Genomic DNA, 17,001 nt, shown 5'->3' with positions numbered 1-17,001 from the left:
CTGGGATATTCATTTATTCTGGTTTCTACTCTGTAATCTTTGAGCATTCCATTTGGTTTTTATTGTGTTAACTGAAGCCATTCACATATACACCACCATTAACAAACGGACAGTGCCAGCAAAAGTACAAACCAGCCCATAGTCAAAATACATGTAAACACTTCACATTCAGAAAATAATATACCAGTATATATAAGATATAAAATTGAAAGATGTGCAAACTAAACCTATCTTCAAGATCATATACAAAGAAAAGACCACATGTCATTGATAGTTTAAGAAGGAACACAGACAGACACTTCACTCCTTGGGGCAACAACGTCAAATGCTTCTCAACTCCACACTAGGCAGTTGCCCAATAGAAACATTTGTAAAAGAAGAAAACAGATACACATCTGGTAACTGAAATCATTATTTTCTGCACCCAAACTCCACTCTTCTTTTGATAGAAGGCTGAAATAACCTTTGATTACCTTTATCTAATGTAATTGGTCTTGTAGTGCGCACTTCTGCCACTTTTGAGGGTCTAACTGTGCGTGGCTCCGTAAGAAAAGTGGGCTCATTAGAGGGGTAGCGGAAGAGGCAGATTCAAAGCCTGTGGTGTTGATGGGTGCAGGTTGGAGGTACTGTGTGCCAATCGGCTTTCTATGGGGTTGCCGAGAGATTTGAGAGCATGTTATGTGATCGTCTACAGTGCTTTGGGTCTGGTTAGCTGCTGATGTGGGAAATTGCAATCTGGCTAAAGAGGAGAGCTAGGTCTTGGCTCAGCTAGCTCTGATGAGCCAATGGCTAGGACTTTAGTGGCCGTGTGTGTAGTGTACGGTGGTACGAGATCTTAGAGGAGAGTAGGTTAAAGGGGGAAGGTGGGAGTAAGCTTTACAAGGCAAAGCACCCTGCAACTCTGCACTCCTACCAACAGCTTCTTGTAGACCGATACTATATCCTTTCTTAGGTTTCCTCTGTCTGTGTGAGTCTCTCTCCATCTCTCCCCCTTTCCCTCTCTCCCTCTCTCTCGTAGATACATTGTACCCCATGTGCAACAAAACACTGATCTGCCAACTGGCAGAAGCGGGTAAGGGGGGAGTCTAGAAACTCCACTGCACTTCATATCACTGCAGTCACTGATTTGGCCAAATGCATCCTTTGCCAATAACTTCTTGGGCCCGGATGCATCAGCCCTTTGGTTCTACAAGGTATCGCAGGCACAAGGAAAAACTGGCATAAATTTGGCAAATTCCATCACAAGGTGTTCTAGTGTACAAGCTTCAGGAAGTTCAAAGAAAATTCCACAATGTCCACCTCAGGGTTATTTTTTAACAAACGTACTCTTGTGAAAATTCTCCGAGCCTGGAGAGGGGCAACTGGGAAGTGGCAAGCCTCCCCACCAGTTGCATGCACCGGGGTAGAATTGGGGAGTCTACTACATTTCCTTCATACAAAAGCTTCAGATTTTATAATCTCTTCAGACAGTTTACGTCTCTGCACACAGCAGCTGTGCAATAAGGATCTATGTTAAAATAACGTAGGACGAAAAAAAAAGATTGAATTGCAAAATGAAGAGGCCCACTGTACCGCATTTTGCAATTCGATCTTGCCGTTTTATTTTTAAATGTCCCCCGCATTCACTTTCATGTATGCGGGGGACACACCCGCAACCCCTGCACACCTACCTCGGAATTTTCGATTCGGTTGATACCGTGCATTAACACAGAAATTATCATAGCGAGATAGGCTTTAAATAAGGGTGCCATAGAAAGCTCAAAAATAATAAAAAAAAAAAACAAATCACATGGAACCGGATAAGTGCTGCGACGAATCTTGAGGCCAGTGTCGTGCGCCCGCGCAGCAACACCCTGCCTAGGGGTCTGGGAAAGCGGGAACTCACGGGGAGTGACTCCCCTTTAGGGGACAAGCACTCCCATTCCCATCGGGATCTCCCTGTACACAAAGTTTTATCTGTCTACAAGAAGCAACAAAGACTGACATCACATCCATGCGTTTGGCTCAAGATAATGCGGACAATACCTCTATGGGTTTAGCTCAAGGTAACACTGACAATACCTTGAGGTGCTTGGCATTGGGTATCTAGGCTATCTGCTGCCCTAGACCCAGAAAACTGCACGCAAACCCCTAACCTGACTCTATTCCCTTCCAGACTCTGCCCTTTCTTAAAGACATAGAAGCATAAATGTTAAATTGGACTGGAAAAACATTTTATACCCACACCTTTTTCTGTGGCCATTGTGTTGTGCAGGCATCTTTGGGGTGATCGCTAGAGACACTTATATGACCCAAGTAGGGATATTTCAGGACAGACTGGTGCTTTGGAAAAAGCTGGTTGGGATGGAGGTTGCTTGTCACTGGTCATGTCCCAGCCCTACCCATCTCTCAGAGAGATATTGGTTGTCGGCATCTTTTCCTATTTTATAAAGGCCAGTCACTTAACGATAACAGCACAAATCATGATTAGAAGAACACTGTTAAAAGCTTCCTCCGAAAATAAGAGCCGAGGCCTTCTGAATGGATCAAGAGACCACCGCTGGTCCAGAACACCTGCTCCGCATCAGAGTAGGATATTCATCACTTGTGGCTGTGCTGCACAGAATTGCATAAGATCAACTCTATTCCCTCCAGAGTAGTAACAGGTTCACTGTGCCCTTCGGTGCAAGCACTGGAAATGGAGGTCTTCGGATTATAGCCCTGCTGCTGGTGATTGGGTCAATGGCTAAGAGTTCCTGCATATCCCTGACCATGTAGTGTAACAGCATTTCTAACAAACATGAAGATTTCTCGTTCAACGCTTCTTGGGGAAGTTGGAGCAGCAGAACATTGGTGCAGGCTGCACCCCACTCCCAACACCGACTATCTGCTCCCATCAAAGGCATATCTAACAGACCGCAGAGTATCAGCCCCAAGGCCAGTGGTACTCCTTCAGGGGAACATTCTGCAGATTGCGTTCATAACCAAGTAGTAATTCCAGCCAACACCGCTTCAGTCTAAATAGGGCTGCACGCACTTTGCATGTACTGTCATAACAAGGCAAAGTGTGAGATTATATGTAGAACCTTTCAAAAATGTGCACTCAAAAACAGTGCGCTGTGGCAGAAGAATTGCCTACTTTTGGGTCGATGCATTACAGACGTCTCCAGCCTCTTGACAATGTAGACAGAAAAACAATATCTATACAATTACTTTTTGAAGATGAATCGCAAAGTCCACCTAAGGAAATTATGCTGATCTAAGCAGCGCGTGAGGTTCAAAGAAACAACAAATACAATACCACAGTGTCACGTTATTTGCCCATTAGCAAGTCGTCCCTTTTAACGCCCCACACACCTCTCCTTGGGCCATTTGCCATGGATTCCAAAATCTATATGCACTTGCAGGCTGCAGCGGCACTTCCGGCCTCCCAAATGTAAGCGTTCCATGCAGACTGCCATCCCAGTCTTCCCTCCACCTCTGACGTCAGAAACAAGGCTGATGGCCAGCATAGGCCAGCGTGGAAGCCACGCGCAGCTCTTCGGGAATAAAGCAAGCTCTGAGCACTCCCCTTGACCTGCCATTGTTTGGCTTCCGTGTGCTGCCAGCTGCCGTGCTCCCAGTAGAGCAGACGTCACACATCCTGACGTCACAACGTCGCGAATTGGCGCAGCAGCTCGACTCTGAAAAAATGAAGATTGATTACCGCCTCAATCAAAAGTGCCGTCATAAGCCACGGACTACCGGGCCTTATTGTAAATAATGCACTGGTGCGTGGCTCAAGCTAATGCTGCCAATACCTCTCTGGACCCCATTACGAGGTCAGTGATAAAACACTGTTTCTGCCACTTGATATCCTGGTGCTGCCGGGATAGCATGAGCGGCGGCGGAACAGTAAAACCCCCTTTCTGTGAAGTCCTATAGGACTCCATGGGAATAGGGACAGTGGAGCACCAACAAACGTGCTGTTTGGCAGTCGGGAATGGGTGCCGGCACCTGTATTTCCGGGCCACCAAACTTATAATGAGGCCCTATGTGTTTAGCCCAAAGTAACACCAACAATACCTGCTGTAGCAAACCCTGCAACGCAGAAGGTACGCAAGTTGCCCAGGTTGAAGGGAGGCGGATAGGGGAGAGAGGGGAAGAAGGAAGGATTGCCCTACCCCATATGAGGGTCAAAGGAGCCCAGAGATAGAGAGCGAGAAATAGATTAGAAGAAGAGTTACGGGGACCTGGGAAACCAGAATAGTACAAATGTCCAGAACGGTCACCGGGACCCACACGAGTTAAGAGAGCCATTAGGAAAGAAGAGTTACCAATACCCCAGAGAAATAAGTGAGACATTGGGATAGGGGAACCGAACGGAGCCACAGGGGCCGAATTAACCAAATGAATAGTAAAAAAAGTGGAAAACAGCTCTACCCAAAACGTGAAGCAAGTGGGGAGAGGCCCAACCCAACTGGTGGAGAGGGATAGGGGAACTATCCCTCAACCTCAAGAGATTTGCTCATTTTATTTTCGTAGGATCTTGAGACTTACTTTGTTGAACTCGGGGGAAACTTTCCATGAACTTTTATAGACTGCCAAGAACTGACAAGTGACGAAAAACTAATGAAAATAGAAAGCTATTGGATCCAGAACCAGGAGGGATTCCTGACACGCCTGAGAGAGTCCTTGCTGAATCACCCTGGGCGCAAGGCACTCTACCGATTTGTTATTTACTTTCTTTCTAGGCGGTAGGGCCAGTTTAGTGGATAGACTTGGACCGAGGAATATGCTTACTTTTGGACTATTGACGAGCACCTCAGTTTAGTTGGATAGGAAGAGAACACCCCTTTAGGAGTAGACTTATAGAGGCGTTAAATAAAGTGTGTTTGAAAACATCTCCTCTGGTCCGAGTTCTTCTTCCGGCTTGTGCCATCATGCCCATCCAACAAGTCTAGATTTCTTTATAGTTTCTCGTAAGTTCAAACTCCAACTCAAAGAGGAGGCAAGCGCCACTCCAGGGCACTTACAGCATGAAACAACCGAAATGATTCCTTTGCATCTGCTGCTGGTGTTCCACTTTCATTTTATCAGCCTTTACAGACAAGCGATTTCAAGTGCAGCAGACTTCCAAAGCATTTAGTTTTCTCTAGAGTTCCAGGAAGTAAAGGTCCCAAAGGATGGTACCACAGGAATAAGGGCAATGAGTTATATTTCTTTGTACACCGAAGCGCATTGTACAAGGATTGTACTTTCATTGCAGTGCCGTTCTGTATTGATATTTACTTGTAATCTTCCCTCTTTTCTGGAAGTTTGAAGGCTTGAAGAGAGCTTGGGACAGTCGCTGAGCTCATGGCGGAGGGACCTTCTAGAGCCTCTTTCAACTCTACTGGCTGTTCACTCCTGGAACTACATTAAATGTACCATATATGCCCTTTAAGATAATTCCATTGTGGACATCTTTCCCACCCATGCAGTGAAAGATTTAGCCTTTTCAACCCAAAGGTGCAAATCAACAGGAAACAGTTTAAAGACAAAAAGAGCCACAGTATGAGGTTAGAGGTATTTGCAATGCTAATTCCTCTAAATAGAAGTGCAGTTACCACCAGTGCGACACTGATTAGGGCTGTGGGCAGAACCCACATGGGGGAAGGGATGAATATGCTCTGGCGGAAATATCACTGGCGGCAATCCTCAATTTTCCCATAATATCCCCTTGCATAATTCTTCAATCTCCTGTTTTTCAGTTACCTCTAAATCTAAACTCGTAATATGGACAAAGTTGCTAAAATACAACCTTGTCTTAACTCACTCGTGGTATTGATAGCTTTCATGCATGCAACACCTCTGCCCAGGTATGATGAGGAATCCAATTCTGGCTAGCTAGGGCCTGAGCGAGCACCCCTGTGTGCTTCAACGTCAGCCAGAAGATCTCACGAGAGAGCCAGTCAACAAAATGGCAATCAAGGTAATTCCCTTGGCCAGTTACCTCTATGGGGAGAAAAACTGTGTGAAATAGTTGCACTCCCTTCTATAAAAAGCCAGCTGTTTCATGGGCATTAAATTAGACTTCTCCACCCATGACTCAATGTATTTCAAAAATACTTTGGGAAAGATCTTTCAGCTGCGTCCAAGAGTACAATCAGTTCCTAAGAACAAGTATGATATAGGTCCAAATTGGTTGTTTTTAATAGATAATGACAATCACTAATCCCACCAAATATCCAGGAGCTTTGCCAGTCATCGTCGCCTCCTTATATACCTAAAACCGCAGAGGAGCAAAAGTACCCAAACCATCCGGGTCAGGCGCTTGAGATGGCTGAATGTACATAACGGCAGTACAAATATCATTAACAGTTCCGAAAATAAAGACAGCCGCTCATTGGTTCCAGAGGATCTCCAAACATATTTGACAGCTTCTGTCTTAAAGCTGTGTATGCTGTGAGGCCTATCTTCAGTTTTAAGTACACTCACTCCATCCCTGCTCCTCCACCTCCTCGTGGATGGCACATACCCATTTTTAAACCCCTTCATTCCAAAGCTGCAAAATGGCTTGTCTCCACATTTGCCTCATTTAGGGCACGCCACACCTCCCTGGAGAACCTGTACTTTTCAAACTTTAAAAAGTTCTTTATATTTTCTATGTTTCCATACCTACACTATCCTACTTGGGTTCAAACCCCATTGGGTATAGTGCGTTCTTACCCATTAACGTGGTTCTCTATATTAGGAATCGTAAGATCTTGTCACCATGTGGAGCTCAAGCCAAGCATTGTAACAGTCCCTATCAAGCGACCCCCACCCACTGCTTGACTTGCATGCATCCATTCATTTCTTTAGAAAGAACCTGTAAGAAAGATCATGGTCATTCAGGCTCCCACCCCCCCACTACAATTACAATTTGCTAATGCCATCTAGCTATGCTAGGAGATTCCAACAGTCTACGAGATCCAAAGCACTGCAAGGTCCACAGTGCACTCAGTAAAGATATCTCTCCATGACTCTCTTGATTAAGAGAGCGTGATATCTTTTGTAGAGCTTGTGGAGGTATGTCCCTTTGTGATCTTGGTGTGAAGCAAGTGCATTGTCATGCGGAGCGCCGCTCATTGGCCCACAGAATGTTGCTTTTGGCTATGTCCATTCTCTTGCCAGTTGCCTATCAACCACACCTTGTGGTAAGTCAGAGATACGAGACAGACACAAGGACTGTTCAAACAGGATGCTTTATTTTTAACTCAAAGAAAACCTCCTCTAATCCCTAACGCTACGATGAATTTGCTATTGTAGAAAATAATTCACATGCACTTGTCAGGATGTCAAACAAATGATGCTCGGGCCTCTGTCAAATATGTGAAAGAAAATAAACATTTGTGTGCATTATGTTTATTATTCAAGGAATATATGTATTTATGTTTGACAATATCCAGTTGAAAAAACATGCACTTGCACTTTACAATAAATTGTTATCATGTTTACAGATAAGCTAGAACCACTCCAACATGGCGCTGGTTGTGGTAAAGAATGACCTGTTGATATGTAGTCATGTGACTTTGTAAACTGAACAGGAAGTGACAAACTGCGATTCTATCTATATTCACGAAATCATAGAGTAACATTGTATTAGCTTGAGTAAGTCCAGTTTGTGGGACCGAGCGCATGGCAATTTACATGTGCACACATGTTTTTCATATTATCCGCCAATGACCAGCTTTTATCAGCACTGCCGTGTTTGTTTTTAATAATAAAAGGTGCACGAGTTGCAAGTAACATTTGTTTAAGGACCAACGTGTGCCTGGATCATTTCTGGCTTCTCTTTTTCCACTGTGATGGGATGATTATGCAAGCTGTTTATTTTTGCCTTGATCCAGTGCAACCGACTGACAAGTAGCTGAGCGATGTATAAGGCATTTCTTGTATAAATACATATAGCGTACATTACTTACTGTAATCGTTTTTCTGATGCTTGTATATGCTTAGAGTCACATACTCTGCATAGGCTGACATCTAGTGGTAGGTGCAAAGTATTGCATTCTGTTTTCGAACTTCGAAAAGGGACGTCGACTGGGTGTGTTTTTAATATTATCCCTGTGTGGCGTGTATTGAACCCATGATTCATCACGTGTCAGGGTCCCTCCGATTGTTTTGTTTCTGACAAGAGGGAGCATGAAGTCAATGCGAGAGTACAGCGAATAAATAAAGGTGTAAGATGTGTATGTACCTTCAACTCCAAGCGGGCAGGAAGAGCAGGCGCATGTTAATCTAAGCAGATACAACATGCTGTGCATACACTAGCGAGCAGTACCAGGAGATGGTGGTGGGATGTTTGAAGGTACAGCGGCAAAAAGAGGTTTTAGCACAGCCTGACCCACCTGAGAATCACTTTTAGAAAGTGTATCTAAGCAGTAATTTTGTTTAAAGGTGTGAATGGAACTCCAGGTAACTGATCTGCAAATGGCATCAAGAGGTAAATTTGACATGAAAGCTAATGTAGCTCCTGTGCCTCAAGTAAAGTGTGCCCTAGGCATAAAAGATAACGTTTTCGTTGCAAGAGAATAACACATCTGGATGCATTTCACAATCCATTTTGAAATTGGCGACTTTGAGACAAGATCCCCTTCTCTTCCAGTGGCTATGGAAACAAAGAATTGGTCTGTTTTCCGTAGTGGTTCTGTTTTATTGAGATAATACATCACAATACATCACAGCTCTCCTTACACCTAATGTGTGGAGGCTTCTTTCCACTGAATTTGTAGGGTTTTGAAAGAAAGCGGGACATTCTATAGACTGATTGACATGGAACTTTGACATGAATTAAGGAGAAAAGCATGGATGTGTGCGCAAAACCACTTTGACTTAGTGAATGGTGAGAAATGGGCCTTGAACTGAGAGAGGCCACAGTACACTTACCCTCCTTTTAAATATGATGTCCACAAGAAAAGCAGTCTTATAAGTGAGATATCCAAGACTGGCTTTATCTATTGGCTCAAAAGGAGGGCCCATAAGTTTAGTAAGGACCACATTCAAGTCCCATCCGGGAATTGGATTTGAGATTGGAGGATGTAATCTCTTGACGTCTTCCTTGGGGGGAGCCACCCCCTTTGAGGCTAGAGAGGCGAGTCTGCTAAGCAAAATCCACCCTATAGGTTTGGGACGTCACTGGGAATGACTCCCCACCATGAACATTACCGGCTGTGTGGGAAGTCAAGCGTCAGATTTGGTAAATCCCCATTCCCGTGGAGTCACATAGGACTCCATGGGGATGGAAAAGCGGAAGTGCCGTTGCCAACGGTGCTGGTACTTCTGTGACAAACGCAGGGTCAGACCTGCTGGGTGCAATGGCCCCTTCAGACGGACTTGTAGTGTGGCAGCCTGGAAACAAGGGTGCCGGTAAGCTTACCAGCACCCTTTTTTCCAGACCGCCACACCCGTAATGAGGCCCATTGTCTGCATATTTGGGAATACCAGAAGTGGACCTGACTGTCAGCTTTGAAACTCCAAATAATGCGGAAAAGGCATTGGAACAGTTGGCTCAAGGCAATGCTGGCCTCTCAATTGACTTGACAGTTAAACACACGCCTTTGGTATCTGTTAGCAAGAATAAAAGGACTTAACCCCCTGAAAGTAAGTGGAGAACCGATATGCAGAGGTGAGCCACCAATCTACTAACGTCAATGGGAGGCACATCCCCGGTGGAAGCTGTGGCACGAGAAGGACACGGAAGGAAGTACGGCGAAAAAGCGGGAACAAACTCGAGAGAACGAGCAATGTGGCCAACGAGGGACAGGGCTGTGCGGAGTAGGCGGTGCCAAGTATAGTCATCCTTCTGGGAAGCCGTGACCATGCAGAGGACATTGTGCGCCCAGAGCCCAGGAACAAGCCCTAACCTGGTGTAATGAGAGAGGAACAAGTCCACTGCTTGCACTACGCGAAAACAGAGAAAGAGCAGAATAGCAGCGAGCAAAGAAACATTACCACTTGTGTTGACAACAGGACGCCCAGGAGCTGGGGAGAACGCCAGCTTCACTGAGTAAAAGCCACCTCGCTGGAGCACGACCTGCCACGGAGAAGGTATGAGGGTTATTCGCAGTGGAGGCGGGCATAGAGACCAGACCGTGAGAACGGTAGAAGGAACAAAGAGGCTAAATCCTACGAGGGACAACCAGGTCCAGAGAGAGTGATGGCCATAGATTATAAAAATGGTTACGGGAGCCCTAAAAACCCTGGAACTAGTCATACAGTTCAAAGCTGCATACAAATACCAAGAGAAAGATATACTAAGAGATGAGACATATTCCCCTATGAATCCAGACAAAAGTGGAACAGGAGAACCAAGGGAGCCAGGAGGGCCCTATAAAGCAAGTAAGAAATCATTGCAAGGAACAAAAAACCCGGACCTCTGCTGGAGGCAACCAGGTACAGAGAGAGAGAGAGACTAACAACTAATAAGAGTGGTTTTGGGAGCCCAATAAACACAAGTTAAATAAAAGTCCTGTAATCTAAATATGTCTTCTGGTCGAAATCTTTCTTCTGGTGTGCCACAGCTCTCTCAGCACTGCTGCAGTTGTGGTTTACCTTAGCACCTTCTGGGTCCTCAGGTGATCAGCCCTGCACGGGCTATGGGCTTTCTCAGCCCCGCTGCGGTCGCAGTTTTGCTCAATCCCTTCAGGGGTCTTCTAGTTGTCAGTCCCGGGTGGGCTACAGGTTTGCTCAGCCCCAGTTTGGTTGTTTTTTTCGTTCACACCCTTCTGGGGTCCTCTGGCCATCAGCCCTGCATCGGAGATGGGCTTGCTCCGCCCCTCTGCTGTTCCCCATTCCCCCTTCTGGGGTCCTCTGGCCATCAGCCCAGCGTGGGCTAAGGACTCGATCAGCCCCTATGCGGTTTTGCTTAGCCCTCTTATAGGGTTCTCTGGTGATTAGCCAAGTGTGGCCTCCCCACTCTAAACCCATCATTCGTGCAATGCTGAGTACCCTCTGTGCAGCTGCGTTGCTGGACTGGGGAGGCGGCCTCTCTGGCCTTTGCAGATTCATGTATTCGTCCTAGTGGTGGACTGCGTGGTCAGAGTCTTTGCTCCAGTTATTCCCTTCAGCGGTGGAGGGTTTCTCAAACGGTACTTCTTGGGTTGCTAATAGCTGCTTTCCTTTCACAGCGGTCCGGATTTGTCCGTGCTAGTGCCTTTGTCAAAGCGGCTGCCTTCCGAGGGCAGTCTGGAGTTGCACCGCACCATGCCAACTGCATGGCTTTCCTGGCTGCTTCCTCCTTCGAGAGAAGGGGCTTGCTCCTCTGCACTCCGGCACAATCCGGCATTTCCAGCTCTCCAGCCAGATCCCTTCTTTGGCTTGGTAGGTGTATTTAGGTTCTTCTTTGGAGCAGAGGGGAAGAATCCATTGGTCCTCGAAAGAAGGACAGCAACTCAGGTAGGTCTGACACCAAGCCATCCACCTTAAAGGGGTCCTGTGCCTGGTAACCCTGTTCAGCTCCCATATAACCCACAAATACTTGGGTCATTAGGGAAGGGGAATACTTCTTTGGGCATTCCTTGTCCCCAATGGAGGGTGGGATCCCGCTTGCCTTGTCCCCTAGGGAGGATATCAAACAGCAGGCTCACCTCCCTAGTCCCATAGGGTGTGTCTCCCACTTCGCAAAAATGGCCCCAGAGCCTGCGGGGTATCCAGTCTCCGTCAGGGTCCTGAATAGTATATGAATGTGCCGACACACTCGAACGTACCCACCAACAACCAACACCTTTGCTAAAATAGGCAAGATCATCAGGGATTGCCAGCGCAAGTACGCCTTGATCTTCCTTCCAACCCTGTGCATGACCACAAACCACATGCCAAGGCGAAGCCAACAGCCCAGAAGAGATGCACCATTTTACTGCGAAGGGCATTTTCTAAATTCTCAATGTGCTGGAGGATGACACATTAAGAAGTCATGGGTTTAGCTGTAGAAGTAGGTCTGAAAAAAGAGCTACTATAAAAAGTGTCAAACCTTTTTGCTAACAAACTAAATAGAAGCAGGAAACAAAAATGAAAACGTGTTGGTACTTAGAAGGCGACAGAGACGCTGATGGTAAATTAGTCCGCTCCTTATAGGTACCAAAAGAAATGGCAACAGGCAAAAGCAGAAACATGCTGGAAAAAACAGGGACAACCAGGGAAAGTAATTAGGAGAATGAGCACACAAACAGAAGATAATTAACAAATGAATTAAGCAAGGAGGCAATGCATGTTTAGGTACTGCAATGCTGGAGGGAGAAGATGGTAAATGCATGCAAGACAATTAAGGAAAAGGAGAATTGCTGAGCCATTGCTTGTGTTTAGTATCCACATTAAAAAAGAAGCACCAGTGACGTAGCCGAGCAGCAGGACACTGGAGCAGGCAACGGGGCCAGATGTAAGCCCAAACACTATCCATTGAGACGATGCCCAGGGTCAAATAATGGTACAGGAGTCACTGTGGAGGAAACGGGGGATGCAGGCGTGCCTAGGTAGCCTTGTCAGGTGCCACATTACAGACACTTTACGCCGGTGCGTGGGCAAAAATGCTCTGAAAGTGAATGTTTTCTGCACCAGGGCAATTTTTTGTCGTAGTGCCTATGCTATTTGAATTTTATTTATTTGTATAGCGCACCAAGCCTGGGGGCATCTGGGTGACCAATTGCACTTGTTATGGTGCAAAGATTTTCTAATTTGGCCCCAATGTTTTTTTGCATTACGGTGCGAATATCGTGCAATTTTGCGTTTGCACTCGTGCAAAGTTTCTGCCGGCTCGTTTTCAGTATATTTTGTATGTACAGTATGTCCATTTACGATAGCCGAGAAAAAGAGAAACATTGAAGCAGGATTCAGGGGACATTTGTAATACTTTCAAATGCATGTAGTTTGGGAAGAGAAACAGTGCAGGATGGGTTGGGAGCTATGAGAGGCCTCCAGCAATGAGCACGAAGAATTACTCCAAACAGACCATCACCGGTGAGGCTTTGATTGGAGCTGTGAGGATCTTTCCGACTAAAGAAATGAAGCATTTTTATGATATACAGCATGGAGCTTGTAAAGACTGGTAGGGGGTGTCTGTACTTCCGCTCTCTATATGGTAGAGAAGAGGCACAGAGGACCCCAGCCAAGATTCTCTATTATTGGTACGTGGTCGAGCAATCAAGGCCTAGCTTCTCAGGAGGTGATGCCGGTTGGTTCTTAAGTACAGTGTAGTCCCCGAACCCCCACAAAGGAATGGCCACACACTATTACTGAAAACACAGTCTTTATATAATTAATATTCAAGGGTATGTACACGATCACAATAACGCACTTTGTACTCTGTAACCTGTAAATAAAGATATATAGCGCACAAGCCCAGTCCATATGTTCAATATTCTCACTTCCTCCTATTAAGGTTTTACCCCCCCCCCCAAATGTACCTGGTGGAGTAGAGGTCTCCGACGATGCGTCGACCGATCCTTCTTGAGTGACTCCCTTTCAGGCAGGAGCCACGGATCGTCAAGAGGTGTCGAGGACCTCGGCGTTCGGTGTCGGGGAATCGACGGCCCTTCTTGAGTGCCCTCCCTTTAAGGCGGGAGTCACGGGTCGAACGCCCGACGGTGAACAGGTTGAACTACGGCAGTGAAATGGCAGCTGCATTCCTAGCGGTGCTCGTCGACGACAGAGCGTTGGCGTCCTGCAAGGAAGAGGCGTGCGGGCACCTCAGTGACGATAGTTCTGGACCGCAAAGAGATGAAGAACTGTGGCCCAGCAAGGATGTCGAGTCGTCGGCGTCTCTGTGGTCTTTAGGTGGCGGGAAACCCACCGGTGTATGCTCCTCGGCGCGTCGACGGTCGGGCCTTCTCCAGCGGGAGACAAGTGGATGACGATGCAGGCGAGAACGTCCAATGATCAATTGAAGTTCTTAGGCAAACAGGAGCACGGCGGCTCCGGTCGGCGACCGCGGTCGTCGACAGTGGCGGACAACAGTCCGAGTGCTTTTCCTTGGAGTCCCACAGCAGTCCCCGTATCGGGTCGGCAGCCTGTCGAAGGTCTGTCTACCAGGGAGCTTTGGCAAAGATCAGCTGTGCATGATGGTCCCTCGTAGCTCGGGAAGAGGGCGCCTTACCAGGTCCTCTCTGGGTCAGTCCTTGGAAGCACAGCAGCTTTCAGATTGGGAGGGAGAGCAACAGCACTCCTCCTCGTCCAGCGGGGCTTCAAGGTCAAGCGTCAGTTTCTACAGTTACTCGTCGTAGTGGACTTCAGCTTCTGAAGACGATTCCTAGCAGTGAGAGGTCCCCAGATATACTGTTGATCTCCCATTCATTCCGCTGGGTCACACTCAAGCATCCAATTACGACTAAGGGCATTCATGCAGGCAGGCAGCCAATCAGGCACACAAGGTATTCAGGCCATTCACTTCTCTCCAGACACTCACAACAAGTTATGTGTATTGGGACAAGTACCGAGCCATTCAACACTCCAGGCTGCATTCATACCGGTTTCGGGCAGGGCTGTCTCAGTCATTGTGTCAACCACCAGATACTAGACATCCAAAACACAGAATGCATATTCGTCACACACTCTATTCACCCAGGTCCCACCCACAGGAGGTACCCACAACATACATCACCGGGAAGGCTCCAGCTAGTCTGGCCCGGGCCTTCACAACAACACCATATATGGCATTTCCACCCAACAGCCAGTCAGGGGGGAAGGGACAGAGTCAGGGCTTCCCAGGACTTTGGGAAAACAAGGTAATGGGTAATAGAAAGCAAGAGGCCACAGGGGCCATCTTGTTTTCCATCAGGAATCAACTGATCCCAATGGCAGGGCCGGGGTATCCCAAAATGGAGGATACTCCACGCACCTGTCAACTTCAGCATGGAGCTGCCACCAGCCCATACCCTGCTCCGTGGGCCACCCACAGGTGCCCAAAAACATACACTAGGGGCACAGGGTTGTACCCCCACCCATGGGTGCCATAAGGGTATCCCACGGGTCCATTCACCAAACCAAAAGAGAGAGAGCTGCACCGCCAGGAGTCCCACATGAACTCCTGTGCGGAAAACACGACAGAACACACGATAAAAAGCAGTAAAGGACAAGGATACGGAGGCCCTGTCCCTCCGATGCATTTCCAGCATCACAGAGCTTGCAGCTTAGAACCATGCAGTCTTTTTGGTATCCAAGAGGTGCATGTCACTTTGCCAATCTCCTGGAAGGCTGATAACTATCTGACCCAACTCTCTTTCACAGTGTCTGCCTTTCTGTCTCACTGGGGCACCAATACCCAACAGTTCATCTTTGTCCTTTAGCTGGGGTCGAAGACTTTGGTTTCAGGCTGGTAATATACAGTTATTTACTGAACTCCAGTAAAGTAGTATACCAGGCATTGGTATTCTAGGTGTATGCTTATATGTAGTCACCAGCGTGCTGTGAAAAATAGCCTCTCTTCCAGTTTAGTAGGGTCTCACTGCATCACTCGATCTCCCTCTTCCTGTTGAGTAGGGTCTCACTGCATCAATCTCCCTCTTCCTGTTTAGTAGGCTCTCAATGCAGTCAGTCAGTCTTCCCTCTTCCTGTTTAGTAGAGTCTCATTGCACTAATCTCCGTTTTCCTGTTGAGTAGGATCTCACTGCATCAATCTCCCTCTTCCTGTTTAGTAGGGCCTCACTGCAGTCAGGCTTCCCTCTTCTTGTTTAGTAGGGTCTCACTGCATTAATCTCCCTCTTCCTGTTTAGTAGGGTGTCACTGCATCAATCTCCATCTTCCTGTTTATCAGGCTCTCACTGTATCAGTCAATCTCCCTCTTCCTGTTTAGTAGGGTCTCACTGCAGTCAGGCTTCCCTCTTCCTGTTTAGTAGGGTCTCACTGCATTAATCTCCCTCTTCCTGTTTAGTAGGGTGTCACTGCATCAATCTCCCTCTTCCTGTTTAGTAGGCTCTCACTAAATCAGTCAATCTCCCTGTTCCTTCTTAGTAGGCTCTCCCTGCATCAGTCAATCTGCCTGTTCCTGTTTAGTAGGGTCTCACTGCATCAGTCAATCTACCTCTTCCTGTTTAGTAGGTTGTCACTGTATCAATCACCCTCTTCCTGTTTAGTAGAGTCTTGCATCTGGCTTTCAGCTCGAGCATGGACTTGGAGCATGTGTCCCTCTGTCAGTTTATGAAAGACTGACGTCCAGTACTTCAATCTGCAAGTAAATATTTTCCTAGACTAAGAATGAATATAACATAACACTCCCTGTACCAGTGGCGATCTAATGGTATTCCTTTAAAAAATATATATATATTTGTTATTAATTTATGGTTCAATTAAAAAAATGTAGAACCTTTACAAAGATTTAAAAGAAAACAGTCAGAAATGACATATTTACATTAACAATTTAGCAACTACACCAGCACCAAACATAATGCAATGAGCCCTAAAAATGAAAAAACAAAACCTTGAAAAAACAATTAAAAGAAAATATGAAAACTAATAAAAAACAGAACACGAACATACAGAGTCAACACTTTTAAAACTCCATGTCCAAGAGATTCGGGCAAAGCCGTAGATAATTCAAACAATCATAAAACACAAAAAGGTGCAACAATTAGCATTTAAAACATTCCTCAACATCTTAAAAAGGGAGAAAAGATTTCCGACTTTATAAAACAAGCATTGTCACACGTAACCAAGTAGCAACTAGCGATTGTCAAAAGAAACAAGTTCCAATTCTATGTATTTACATAGGTTAATTCAAATATTAGTGGTTTGTGTGAACCCTGCATCATTCTAACCCATAGAAATTGTAGACAATCCTCGTGATCAATATCTACAAATTTCATTAATCGGTTAGATCTCAGACTTAAAATGGGGGCCCTCAAGTATTAAATGTTTCATTGTTTCGTAAGGTTTGTTACATGAGGGGAAAAAACATTTGACCGGATTCAAGCCTCCTTTATTATTCCAATTCGCAGTCCTTTCCCTAGTATGGTATAAATTCAATCTATACCATATATAAGCTTTTCTGCTATGATTGCAGGGGAATAGCACAATATGCACGTATCTTGG

The 17,001-nt window shown here is 46.1% G+C and overlaps 1 protein-coding gene across 1 annotated transcript in view; it reads right to left on the bottom strand.

Annotated features, from left to right (window-relative positions):
* WDR11 (WD repeat domain 11) overlaps positions 1-17,001 on the bottom strand; it is a 1,001,187-nt gene that overhangs the window by 843,207 nt on the left and 140,979 nt on the right. The window lies entirely within an intron of this gene.

This window comes from Ambystoma mexicanum, chromosome 8 (assembly GCF_040938575.1).
Source record: "Ambystoma mexicanum isolate Mex_15411 chromosome 8, UKY_AmexF1_1, whole genome shotgun sequence".
Lineage (NCBI taxonomy): Eukaryota > Metazoa > Chordata > Amphibia > Caudata > Ambystomatidae > Ambystoma > Ambystoma mexicanum.
The sequence above is the reverse complement of the archived record's forward strand: the minus strand, read 5'-3'. Positions and strand labels throughout refer to the sequence as shown.